The sequence below is a fragment of the Capsicum annuum genome, chromosome 6, assembly GCF_002878395.1.
Source record: "Capsicum annuum cultivar UCD-10X-F1 chromosome 6, UCD10Xv1.1, whole genome shotgun sequence".
NCBI lineage: Eukaryota > Viridiplantae > Streptophyta > Magnoliopsida > Solanales > Solanaceae > Capsicum > Capsicum annuum.
Window position 1 is genome coordinate 198,949,720 of NC_061116.1, and position 13,758 is coordinate 198,963,477.

Below are 13,758 nucleotides of genomic sequence, written 5' to 3' on the forward strand. Positions count from 1 at the left end.
TTCAGGAAATGTTACACTATCAGTCAATTAAACTGAAAACGACTTAAGTTCACACCTTATTCCCTATAGGATTTGACCCCAACCTATTTCGGTTTTATATTGACAGCGATTGCTTACACCCATTTAAGAGTGTAATTTGAGCCTTATCAAAAATGGTGCCTTTGCCTGGGAATATGATTGTAAATCAAAAGTTTATGTGCGCTAATTTGTTGTTAGTTAAGTTTTCTAGATTTATGTTTTTTTGTTGTTTTTGTTTATTGCAAGTTCCTTGCTGTTTGTGCCAAAAACAAAAAGTTCTGGAGAACCATTACTGCCAATTAATCTAGAACCACAGCTGATCGGGAGAATGGCTGAACAACAAGATGTGGAAAGACTAGTCGCTTTTGCCAGGGCTTAGGTGAACGTACAAAATCTAGGTCAACAAGTACTTTATCCGAACCCTAATAATGAAGACTTGGGTGATGAGGAATTGTTGAATCCTCAAAACCCAAGGTGAGTTGAGCAAATTGCTGCACCAGTGCAGTGAAATGTCAATAGAAACCATCCTATCAGAGGAAGGTATGGTCAATAGCCTGTGCAATACGAGGCTGCTGATGATGATGAAGGAATGGACAGAGAGTGTGCAACGGGTGCTATAATTCCTCCACCGTTAGCACAGAGTGCAAAATTCAGCATAACAAGTACCATGATCCAACTCTGAATCTGAAGGGGTTGTTTGAAGGCTTACTTGGTGATGATCCGAACATGCATTTGGTGAATTTTATCACCATTTGCAAATCTTTTGACAATCTGGGAATGAGCCAGAATACGATTCAGTTGAGACTGTTTCCATTTTCTCTGTCTGGAGAGGCAACAATGTGGTTAAATAAGCTAGAGCCCAATTCTATAACCAACTGGAGACAATTGAAAGAGGTATTTCTAGAATAGTTCTTTCCACCCTCCAGGAAGGTACAGTTGAGGGACGAAATCAGTAACTTCAGACAGCTCCCTACTGAAGAATTTTATGAAACCTCAGAGAGATTTAAGAAGAAGCTGGCACAATGTCTGCACCACAATATGATGGACTTACACTTGATGCAGACCTTGTACAGAGCTTTTAACTCTGTGACAAAGCCAATTATAGACAATGTTGTAGGTGGTTCATTCATTGACCTCTCTTTTCTAGATGCTTCAGACATGCTGAATAGAATAACCAAGCTGAGTCAGGCTTAGTATACCAGGGATTCTGTGGTGGCTAGCCCGACTGTTTCTGGTGGTATGACTGTGGTGCAGCACAAAAGGGATGAGGAGTGAGACCAGGACATGGCCCATTTAAAGACATAGATGGACTTGCTGACCAAGCATTTATTGTCAGGCAAGACCAAAAAGGTTAAGGCTGTGGAATATCAGGGTACTGTTGCTCCAAATGCTGATGAGAAGGCAAACTATGTGAGTAATCAAGGGGTTTTCGAGGCAATATCCAAGGGAACCAAGGTCAGAACTTTTACGACAAGCCTAATTATAAAGATAGGTAGCAGGGACACTAGAGAAGAAATAATGATAGGAGTGGTTGATATGTTCTTCCTAGAAGTTGGGATGCTGCAACAACTAGCTCTGGTAAGATGTCCATGAAGGACATGATGGAAAAGTTGTTGAACTGAGTTGAGGCTACCAACTCGAGGGTAACTACTATGAAGAGTGAATTATCTACCCTAAGTTAGTTGGTTAGTTCACACTCTGCTTCAATCAAGCAGTTAGAGTAGCAGATGAGCCAACTTTCCGCTACACTGAACCAGCTAAAAAGTGGTACTTTACCTAGTGATATGATTCAGAATCTGCAGAATGATGGCTTATGTATGGCGATTACCACTTGGAGTGGTACGATGTTACTTGGCTCTTCTGTGGGCAAATCTGTAGATGATAAGGTAAATGTTGATAAATCCGAAGAAAGCAGTCCAGTGAAGTCTGAGAAGCTGGATAACTCTGTTGATGTTTCGGAGAAAGAAAAAGAGAAGGAAGAGGAAGTGGTGTTGAAAACAATCCCTATACCACCACAAGAAAAAGAGAAGGAAGAGGAAGTGGTGTTGAAAACAATCCCTATACCACCACCTCCCTTTCCTCAACAATTGAAGAAAAAGGTTGATGATGTAAAATTTAGCAAGTTCATGGCAATGCTCAAGCAATTGACAATTAATGTGCCTTTGGTTGAGGCACTTAAGCAAATGCCATGCTACGCAAAGTTCATGAAAGACCTTGTAACCAAGAAGCGGAAGGTTAGCCATGAGCTGGAGGACAATATCCTTCATTGTGGTGCTATTTCTACAAGGTCTTTAGTGTAGAAAAAGGCAAATCCGGGAGCGTTCACCATCCCATGTACTATTGGCCCCCTGAAGTTCACAAAAGCACTATGCGATCTGGGAGCTAGTATAAATTTAATGCCATTGGTTGTGTATAAGAAATTGGGTCTGGGGGATCCTACCCCAACGAATATGTGGCTGGTAATGGTAGATAGATCTGTGAAGCGGCTTACGGGCATACTACACGATACTTTGGTGAAGGTAGCTGATTTTGTATTGCCTGCTGATTTTGTGGTCTTAGATTGCAAGGTGGATTTTGAAGTGCCCATCATCTTGTGTAGGCCATTACTTACAACCGGGAGAGTGCTAGTAGATATGGAATTGAATGAGCTGAAATTCAGATTCAATGACAAAGAAAAACGCTTCAAAACACACTGATCCATGCCTCAACAACATGAGATGAGTGTTTTATCAATCGTTGATGTCTTCTATGATGATAGTAAAGGGGTATCACAGGTTTTCCTAGCGAAGTCTGAGTAGTCAAGATAACCAAGTCGTACCGCGACAGTAAATCAGGCGCTATTGGGAGGCAACCCAAAGTTTTTATGTTTAAGAAAGTGTTTTTATTTTTCTAACTAGGATTTAACACAGGGAAGGTAGAAAAATGAGGAAGGCAGCTGAAAGGTCATGACAACAATCATGATAAGCCGTTACAACTGTGATAAGCTATAACAATTATCGTCAGTTAGACCAAGCTTGAGGTATTCTATTCTTAAGGGAGACGACATTCATGATAGGCTATCACACTCATGATAAGCCCTCATAAATCATCGTCAGCCCACAGCCTTAAAAGCTGAAACCTGGACCTAAATTAAATCAGATTCTACCCGACCTAATAGCAAAACCTTTTCAAATTTCTGCTAATTTTAATACTTTTTCCATAATTTTATTTCTTTCCTTAGTTAGATTATTTCCTACTTTTTTTTCAAAACACTCCATGAACAACAAGTTCCCTTGTGTGTGGGTTTGCACTTTACAAATAAGAAATTCTTTCTATTTCACACTACCTCTTGTATGTGATATCAGTTTAAGATCTCCATCAGGTATACTCTACTTTAACTCTTCTTTTCTTGTGGTGAGTAATAGATAGATGATAACCCAAGTCCCCAAGATGATTGAACCAAGTTCAACTTGGAAACGAGCTAAAATAGCACCTAGGGTTTGCTGTGCAGACCCAAGGTTTAATAGTTAGCTCACAAATTGGAATTCAAGGGAATTTTGAGAAATAATGGGGACCAAAAATTTAGTTAAAATCAAAAGTGGGCTTTGGTAAGAGCTGACAACATTCATGATAGGCTATCACAATTGTGATGGCTTATCAAGAATGTCGTCAAAGTCTGTTGAAAAAAAATTGGAATCTATTTAGGGTTGATGACATTCGTGATAGGCTATCACAATTGTGACGGCTTATCAAAAATGTCATCAAAGGTTGTTCAAATTTTGAAGGTTCTGTCTAAGGTTGACGATAATCATGATAAGCTATCATGGTCATGACGGCTTATCAAGAAATGTCGGCACACCTGGAACCTGAGGCATGAATGAGCTAAATTGATTAATGCATTTGTGTTTGTATTCTTAAGGGTTGACTAATGTTCTTCTATTGTCTTCAGTAACTTCACAATGGCACCAAAAAAAAAGAGTCCCACAGCCCTAAAGAAAGTGTATGTTGTAAGCTCATCAACGAGGAATTTGATTACGAGGAGAAGGAACCCTTGCTTAGGAAGCAAAAGAAGAAGCCAAGTCCAAATAAATCTTCACCACCTCCACCCATTGAAGTGGAGGATAGTGATAACACTAAAACAACAACAGTTTTTGAGCAAGAGGGTTCTGAACAGCATAAGTCTAAACATGTTAACTCTGAAGAAGAAGAGCGGGAGGGTTCTGAGGAGTCTAAGTCTGAGAAAACAGCATCGGGGTACCCATCTACTGAATAAAATATTGAAGAGTCTCCACCTCGGGGAACACTTATCAAATATAAGAACTGCTAAGTTCGAGACAATGCTAGGTGGCAGATTCCTAGAGTAGAAAGTATCTACATTGTTGGGCTTTGCAGAATTGATAGAAAAAAAATTAAAAGGCCACTTCAGAAAGAAAAAATGATTATCATAAATGGGTTGACCAGGTACCTTGTAGTGGAAAAGAAGTTCAAAAATTATGGCTTGGGATAAACCACAGAAGGAGGAGGTTTATTTTGTCCTGCACTGGTTCGATAATTCTACACGAACTACTAGGCTCAGTTAGAAAACATGTGTAGGCCAGGTGAAAGAGTAATAGACTTGCCCCTATTGGATAGAGTTCAGGTGAGGGGTGTAAGAGTTGATGTCTCAATCAGAACCATCAATAGATTTTTGTATGGCCCCAACTTTACTCCTCAAGCCACTGCATCATCAGTTTATGCTCGAATTAAGAACCGAGAGAAACAACGTCCGTGGTTGGCAAACATCATAGCTGACGAAGAACCAGCATGGGTGACAAACCCAAATAAGAGAATCTATAAGTCCTCTTTGACTTAGGAGGCAATGTTCTGGTAGGGTATAGTGCATGTTTGGTTGATGCCCACTGATGGAGACAATATTTTGGGTGATGACTATGCTATTTTAGTGGCAAGCATGGTGCAGCAGCTCCCCTTAAACTTTGGGGAAATCATTGCTGATGAGATAAAGATTAGGGTGTCGAGAACTAACATTTCTTATTCTTTTCCTTATATTATCATGGAGTTATGCCGAGCTGCTAATGTTCCAAAGATTACAGGAGTTGATGATGAGGTTCCTGCCCGAAAGACACACAACCCCATATGGTTTGATGAGAATATGCCAGAATTGAGACTTGATAGATGTGCAAAGGTAGCAGCAGAACCCCCAATTACAGATGCAGGAGCAGCACCTCATGTGGGAGTGAAAGATTCGGAGATTGGGCAGCCAACTTCTTCATCACAGGTAGGTTCAGTGCCTGAGATTGAAGCCAGCCCCTCAGTTCCTACAGCATCAGCAGGATTTGCATTTCAGTCGATTGATATCAAAAAAATGGCTAAACAAGCCAAGTGGTGTGAGGCACAACTATATGTTTTTGCCAAATAGTTTGTTGCTGCTGTGGATAAGAGAATCAAGGATGCCCATAAGCCTTTTATGACTTTTTCTAAGCGGGTTACAAATTTGGAGAACCGATTTGATGCACGGGCAAGAGAAATGTCGAGTGCTAATCTTGCTAAATTTAGAGCAGAGTTAGAAAAGATAAAGGCAGATTTTGGGTTGTTGCAGCAGCACCTGTTTATGATGCCAACAAGTTCATGCATGAATCTGAGGAAGAAATTCCAATGCTAGACCTCACTGAACACTCACCAAAGAAAAAAAAAGAAAGTTAAGAAGAAAGGAAAATATAAAAGAGAAGAGCTAGACAGTGAGGAAGAAAGAAGAGTGAAAAAGAAGGCTAAAAAGGAAGAGTTGAAGAAAGCAAGAATGGAGTCCCTAGCTGATACTGAGAAATGGGAGGTAGCCATTCAAGCTAGGGCTGCAGGTGCTTCATCTAGCCAGGCTCTAACCATCACAAGGCCAGATGCTCCTGGTGGAAAGAAGACAGCAGATAATGTATTAGCAGGGTCGGAGACCCAGGATCCATGTGCTTGATTGTCTTCAGGTATACCCTAACCCTTAGTGCAGTTTATTTTATATTTCAAGTTGTGGGTGTAGGGTAGGTTTTTTTTGTAACATATTCTGTAGATAACTAGGAGTAGTGCAAGTACTTGAGGAAGTTAGCTTGTTTTGTGATTTTTGAATACCTCTTCATTGGTCTTATATAGTGTGTACTGTGCAAATTGTATCCATTGTGACCACGATGTATCTTTTTATGGCATTAGTCTGGCAACTGACTAACTCTTGTTAAACAAATGCATGAACTGGATAAGTAGTGATATGCGAGATACTTGTGTTCCATGTGTGTGTGAGGTCTTACTCAGTTCCTGTTGTGTTTTAAATCTAGAACTTGCCCTGTTAATCTTGCCATGGTCATAAGATAGGCGTTAGGAAAGTATCATAGGTCATTTTTTATTTTTAAATCACTTTAGCCAAAATGACTTTCCCTATATGCATAACATCCCTTGATCCCCTTTTGAGCCTAATTAGTCTGTTCCTTTCTTCAACATCTCTCACCTTTCCATTCACATCACAATAAACCTATTTTGGCCCTGGTCCTCCTTGGACACTGTGCATCTTGACTAAGGCAAACAGCCTAAGTTGAGGGTGGCTATCATAGGGGTGCGTAATGTAAAATGAGTATGAAGAGAGGAAGAATAAGAGAAATGAATAAAAAGTTAGGTGCGGTGAAAAAGAAATAAGAAAAGAAAAAGTTGTGTAAAAGATGATGAGAAGATAATCTGATAATTGAAAAGGCCATACCCACCTTGAGCATGTCTGATCAATAAAAGAGAGGAAGAAAATAAGGTTAAGAGTTGAAACCCCAAGAGTTTAGAGTAGTGTCAAGGAGGCATAGTCACTCTAAAATATCCATGAATATCATACTATCCCCTGGTACGTTACAAGCTTAAAAAAACCCTATGGTGATCCTAGCTAACCAGTATGACGACTGGGGTACTGACTATAAGTACAAGCCTATGGCATTTGACACCCAATGTTTGGAACTTCATTCTGAGAGTGAGTCTTTTGTTTATTCCTGTGTTTATGTATGCGAATTATGATATGAGTTAAAAAGGGATTTCTTTGTTGTCAAGGCACACTAGGTATGTTTCTAATCACTATCTTGCTCGAATAGTGTGATTTGGGTATATGTTGGTTGTTATTGCTTAATTTTTTGTCATATCTTGATCTTTGTGAGTGGTATGGTTGTTTTCAATGATAGACACAATTGCTCTTAATTTGACTGACCTTGCAAATGGTAAATGTAATCTGAACTGATATGAGTAGTTAGTTGCTAAATTATACTCTGTATAATCTTGGTTATGTTATGGTTTCTTGAGGACAAGTAATTGTTTAAGTTGAGGGTGTTGATGTGTGACCCTATGCTAACACATTTGAAGCTTTTAACTCTAAATAATTGTAAGGTCTTGAGCAACTTTAGTTGTTTTTGATTAGTTTACTTTGATTCTGTAGTAAATGTAGAGAGGAAGGGGAATCACTAATAAAGGAAGCAAAAATCCTGAAATCTGAAGCAAATAAATGGCTAAGTGTGGCTGACGACATCCATGACAAGTCGTCAGCCTGGTGATAAGCTGTCAAGGATGCCGTCAACCTTAAACAGAAGATGGGAGTTGAAGAAAGTTTTGCGACGACCTCCATAACACGTCGTCAAGATAGTGATAAGGCATCACTGTCGCCGTCAACCTTAGTTAGCAAGAATCAAAAGTAGCTGAGGATCTGACGACATCTATGATAAGACGTCAGAATCCTGATAGGACATCACGAACATCGTCATTTATTCTGAGGTAAAGCTGAAGCTTCTATTTTGTTTCCTTATTTAGGGTTAACTATTTAAAGCCTTGTTTTAGGGTTTTTCTAATTATGGATTGACTTATTATTGACTTAGAAATTTTTGGGGGGGAAACATACGATAACTTTTCTCTCTCTCTATCTAAACCATTATTTTGGGAGTTTTGTGTTGTGAATCAATTCCAAGTTATACTTTTGATATTCTTCATCATTGTAAGTTAATCCTTTCAATTATGAAATCAATTTGTATGCTTGTTTCTTGCATCATGAGTGGCTAAACACCTTTAACCTAAATTATGGGATCTAGGGTTAGGTCATGATAAGGTTTTAAATACTCAAGATTCAATAGGTGTTAGGATTTCTTAGTAATTCTAAGATTATAATCAACATCTGTTGGTTGTAAATAGTAGGTTTACCTACTTTGATTTGCTTAAGAAAGAAATCATAAACAGTGGGAAGTGAATTATCAACAGGGACTCGAAAATACTTCATTTAATAATCAGCGTTTTAACAAGGTTGATTAACCTGAGGTAAAATCTGGGCATTGGAACTTCTATATTATGTACGCTATTTCGCGCTGAGCGAGGCTGTTTTCCCTCCTTACCAACCAAATATAAGTATTATATAAGCATCAGAGTTGCGATTCCCTAAGTACTAGAGGATTAGGAAATTAGACGCTTGAATAATTCAAGAGACATTTGAGCATATCATTGATAAAGATAGCTTGTTATCTTAACCACCGTGAGAATCTTGAGTTAACTTTAGAATCTGTCATATATCGTAAGCCCTAGTGAACATAATTCTGGTTACTGCATAAAATCTTGGTTACAAACATTAAATTCAAAGTGACAAACAATTACTTGTGAGACTTAAACCCATATTTCAGGAAACGTTACACTATCAGTGAATTAAACTGCAAATGACTTGAGTTTACACCTTATTCCCTGTGGGATTCGACACCAACCTAGTTGGGTTTTATATTGACAATGATCTCTTACATCCATTCAAGAGTGTAATTTGAGCATTATCATTTCTTTCATAACTAAGAACTTTAGAAAAATCTTTATGAAAAAGAAGGTAACAAGTTGTAAGAAACGTTTCAATGACAATCCAAATGGTTGCTACAAGTGTGGTAAAACTGATCATCATATCAGAAACTATCCAGTCTGGGAAATATAATAGGAAAGGAAAGGGCTGAAAAGAAGCTCAAAAAAAGGCAAAAAGGAAGGAGGAACATGAAATGATAGCAGCCTGGGGATATAATTTAGATGAAAATGAAGTTGATGAAACTGCATTCATGTCTCTTGGAGACTCAGACTTAGAATAAGAAGATGATGCTTCTGAGGTAAGTATACTTGAACTCAAAGAAAAGCTGCAATTGTATTCAAAACCAAAACTTATTTCCTTGATGAGTGCACTGATTGATGACTTCCAAGAATTAACTTCTGAGAGGGATAAATTGTTCAATAGTCTTGTAAGTCTCAAATTTGATCTCATTGATTTAAAGCCTTGCACAGGTATAGTTGACAAGGAAAATTGCACTCTCAAGAAATAGGTTGCAGAACTTGAAAATTCAAACAATGATATTAAGTCTGAAGTTCTCAAATTAACTCTCACTAAAAATAGGAAAAAGGCTCTGAGTAAAGAACAAGAAAATGTTGAACTTGAACTAGTTAAATACAAACAAGAATTCCATGATTTAACTGAAAAAATGAATAAGTTGAGTCAAGAAGTTTATAAACTAAAACTTGATCCGGAAAGAGCAAATAAGTGGACAAACTCCTCAAGAATTGTTCGCAAGTTGAGTGAAAGAAATTACAATGAAAAGGCAGGGTTGGGATTCCATAAAAGTTTTGATGATCCTAAAGATTTATGTTATATCTATGGAAACCTTGGACATCCCACCACTGAATATCCAGAGGATGCTAAAAGTATATCAAATAGTCAAAACCTAGATAACAAATTTTCTCAAGACCAAAAAGAATAAAACTATTTCTGGTCAGAGAAATAGGTTACACTACATGTTGCCTACATGGACTAGAAGAAATTTAATTCATCCTTTCACTCATAAAATAGGACCCAAGCTTTTTTGGGTTCCTAAGTCTAACCATTAATTTCTTTTACATGAGAAGGTGAAAGAAAGCAAAAGGCACTGGTACTTAGATAGTGCTTGCTTAAGACACATAACTGAGGATAAGAAAAATTCCTTTCACTCTCCAAAATAGGTAGAGAGGGAGTTTTTTTTTTGGTGTTGGAAAAAAGGGAATCATTACTGGAGTTGGAAAAATTGGCTCATCTGAGTCAAAAGCATTGGAAGATGTCTATCTTGTAGAAGGATTAAAGCATAACCTGCTAAGCATCTCACAATTGTGTGACAAAGGTAATAAAGTTATTTTTACTGCTGCAGGAGTCAAAGTCAAAAGGATTGACACCAAAGAGATTGTGCTCACTGCAAGGAGATATAGAAATGTATACAAAGCTGACATCATGGCACTACTATGACCTGATTTGACTTGTTTAAGTGCCATAGAAAATGGTCCCCTCCTTTGGCACAAGATACTTGGTCATGCAAGTTTGAAATAACTAAACATACTTTGCTCCAAAGACATGGTATTGGGATTACCCAAGATCAAGTTCAAGGAAGAAAAACTATGTAGTGCATATGTAAGGGGGAAGCAGGTAAGATCTTCTTTTAATTTCAAAGAACCATGTTAGCACTACCAAGTTCCTTGACCTGGTTCATATGGACTTGTGTGGACCCATGAGACTTCAAAGAAGAGGTGGAAAAAGATATGTTTTTATAATTATTGATGATTATTCCAGGTTCACATGGACTTTGTTTCTAGCCTCTAAAGAAGATGCCTTTGATGTATTCAAAATTTTCATTAAGAAAATTGAAAAAAAAACTAGGCACTTCATTAGTTTTCATAAGATCTGACCATAGTATAGAATTTGAGAATGTAAAGTTCTTGGAATTTTGTTCAGCAAATGGTATATATCATAACTTCTCAACTCCTAGAACACCACAACAAAATAGAGTGGTGGAAAGGAAAAATAGAACCTTGGAAGATATGGCTAGAACAATGATGCTTGCAGCAAATATTGCTAAAAACCTTTGGGCTAAGGCAATAAGTACTGAGGTATATATCATAAATAGATCCATGATCAGACCTTTGCTAGAAAAGACTCCCTATGAATTACTAAAAGAAAGAAAACCTAACATTTCTCACTTTAGAACATTTGGTTGTAAATGTTTCATACACAATAATGGAAAGGATAATATGGGAAAATTTGATGCTAAAAGAGATTAAAGAATCTTCTCAGGCTATTCAACTCATAGTAAGGCTTATAGGGTTTTAAACAACAGAACTAACTATGTTGAAGAAAGCATGCATGTGATGTTTAATGAATCCTGTGTTAAGACTAACCTACAGGAAGGAAGTGACATGAAGGAACAGGTTACACAACCCATTTCATCGAATGGAGCTACCAAACATGAAGGCACCTCAACAGAGGGAACTGAGCCACCAACTACCCCACTCACTACGTTTGATCCCAAAAGGATACAACTATTAAGGATCACACCCTATTAAGAATGTTCTCACTGATCTCACCTTTGGGATTACTACAAGGTCAGGATTAATAAGTATATGTTCCTTCAAGGAATTCCTATCAGAGATTGAACCAAAGAAGGTATTTGAAGCATTGCTTGATACTGATTAGATCATATCCATGCAGGAAGAATTAAATTAGTTTGAGATAAGCGAAGTATGGCACTCAGTTCCTCTCCCAAAAGATAGATCAGTAATTGGGACTAAGTAGGTGTATACATATAAAGTTGATGAGCATGGAATAATCACAAGAAACAAGACAATATTGGTGGTCCAAGGATACAATCAAGAAGAAAGACTTGACTTTGATGAGATTTTTGCTCCTAGAGCTAGACTTAAAGTTATAAGATTACTTATTGACTTTGCTACGTATATAGAGTTTATTCTCTATCAGATGGATGTGAAGAGTGCATTCCTAAATGGCATTCTCAAATAGAAGGTGTATGTAAAGCAACCTCCTGGATTTGAAAGCAAAGAGTTTCCTAATCATGTGTATAAACTGGACAAGGCCTTGTATGGATTGAAACAAGCTCCAAGGGCTTAGTGTGAGAGATTGTCAAAGTTTCTACTAGAGCATGGTCATACCAGAAATAAAATAGACAATACCCTTTCCTTAACAACTAATAGAAAGGATTCGTTAGTTGTGCAAGTATATGTGGATGACATTATTTTTGGTTCAATCAACATGAACATGACTCATAATTTTGCCAAACTCTGAGTTGTGAATTTGAGATGACCATGATGGGGGAATGACTTACTTCTTGGGATTGCAAATAAAGAAATAGAATCAAGGACAATGATCCATCAACAGAAGTATGCCAAAGAACTTCTTAAAATACTCTCCATGGAAGAGGCAAAAGATATCAATACTCCTATTGCTACTGCCATAAAACTTGATTTGTGTAAAACAGGTCCTGATGTAGAGAAAAAGATGTATCAAAGAATGATAGTGTCATTATTGTACCTCACAGTAAGTAGGACTGACATTGTGTTCAGTGTAGGGATGTGTGCTAGGTTTCAAGCAAAGCCCAAAGAATCATATCTAAAATCAGTGAAAAGAATCTTCAGATACTTGAAGGGAACAAGTGATCTTGGCTTATGGTATCCCAAAAGTAGTAACTTTAATTTGGTAGGATACTCTGATGCTAATTCTGTAGGATATTTGGTGGACAGGAAAAGCACTACAGGTATGGCACACTTCTTGGGATCATGTCTGATTACCTGGTCCATAAAAAAGCAAAACTCAGTAGCTTTGTCTACTACTGACACTGAATATGTTGTTGTTGGATCATGTTGTGCTTAGTTGTTGTGGATCAAACAACAACTTCTAGATTTTGGGGTATATGTTGGTTGTGTTCCCATTTTTTGTGATAACACAACTGCTATAAATATTGCCAAAAATCTTTTCCAACATAAGAGATCTAAGAATATTGATATTTGTTATCACTTCCTTAGAGACAATGTTGAAAAAGGACATATATCAATTATGTTTTGTCGTACAGAGGAGCACATTGCTAATATAATTACTGAGGCTTTGAGTAGAGAACACTTTGAAAAAAATAGGTTAGCCTTGGGGATGATTAAAATTGTTTAAATCTCCCTCAATGATTGATTAGAACAAGTTATTCCTAAGTCATTTTTGATTAATTCAATCTCACACATTTACTTGTGTATCCTAATTCCAAGATTTTAGGGTAAATTGACTCATCAATGTGTTGATTTTACAGAAAGACTGGAACATCAAGGCAATATTGTCCATTTTCTCCTCAGATTTCAGGTATGATTATTTCTTACCCATAGCAGCAAAAAAGGAAATAGGTTATCTATATGGTCCTTTCCGTTACACTCAAACCGCTAAAAACCCAAAAGCTTTAATCTTTCAAAAGGCTATCAGACCTTTTCCATCAGAACTGAACTTCTAATCATCATGTTTCCTTTATCCCATAAAATTCACCAATGCTTCATCTTCTCTCTTTCTTCACTTTAAATATGTTTTCTTCTCTTTTCATCATTCGCAAAATAAAAATAAAAATCACTTCTCTCCTCTTCTATCACCATGGCATCCTTTTCTTCATCATTCACTGACTCCATTTCTATTCCTTCAAAATCCATTATTCTTCATCCTAATATTACCTTACCCCACTTATTCATCCCTAAATTTCTATCAAGCTATCCAATTTTGCAATGTTCAAGAATTTGGAAAACCCTTTTGCTTATTTTTCTTCAAAACCCTCATCTTCTTCTGAACCTGCACTGCCACCTCCAATCCCTCTTCAGATTCTTGATCGCGATGATCTTCCTATTGCAGACCTAATTCCTCGATGCTCCAGATCTAAACCAAAACAAAAACCCTCTTCCATTCCTTTTATTATT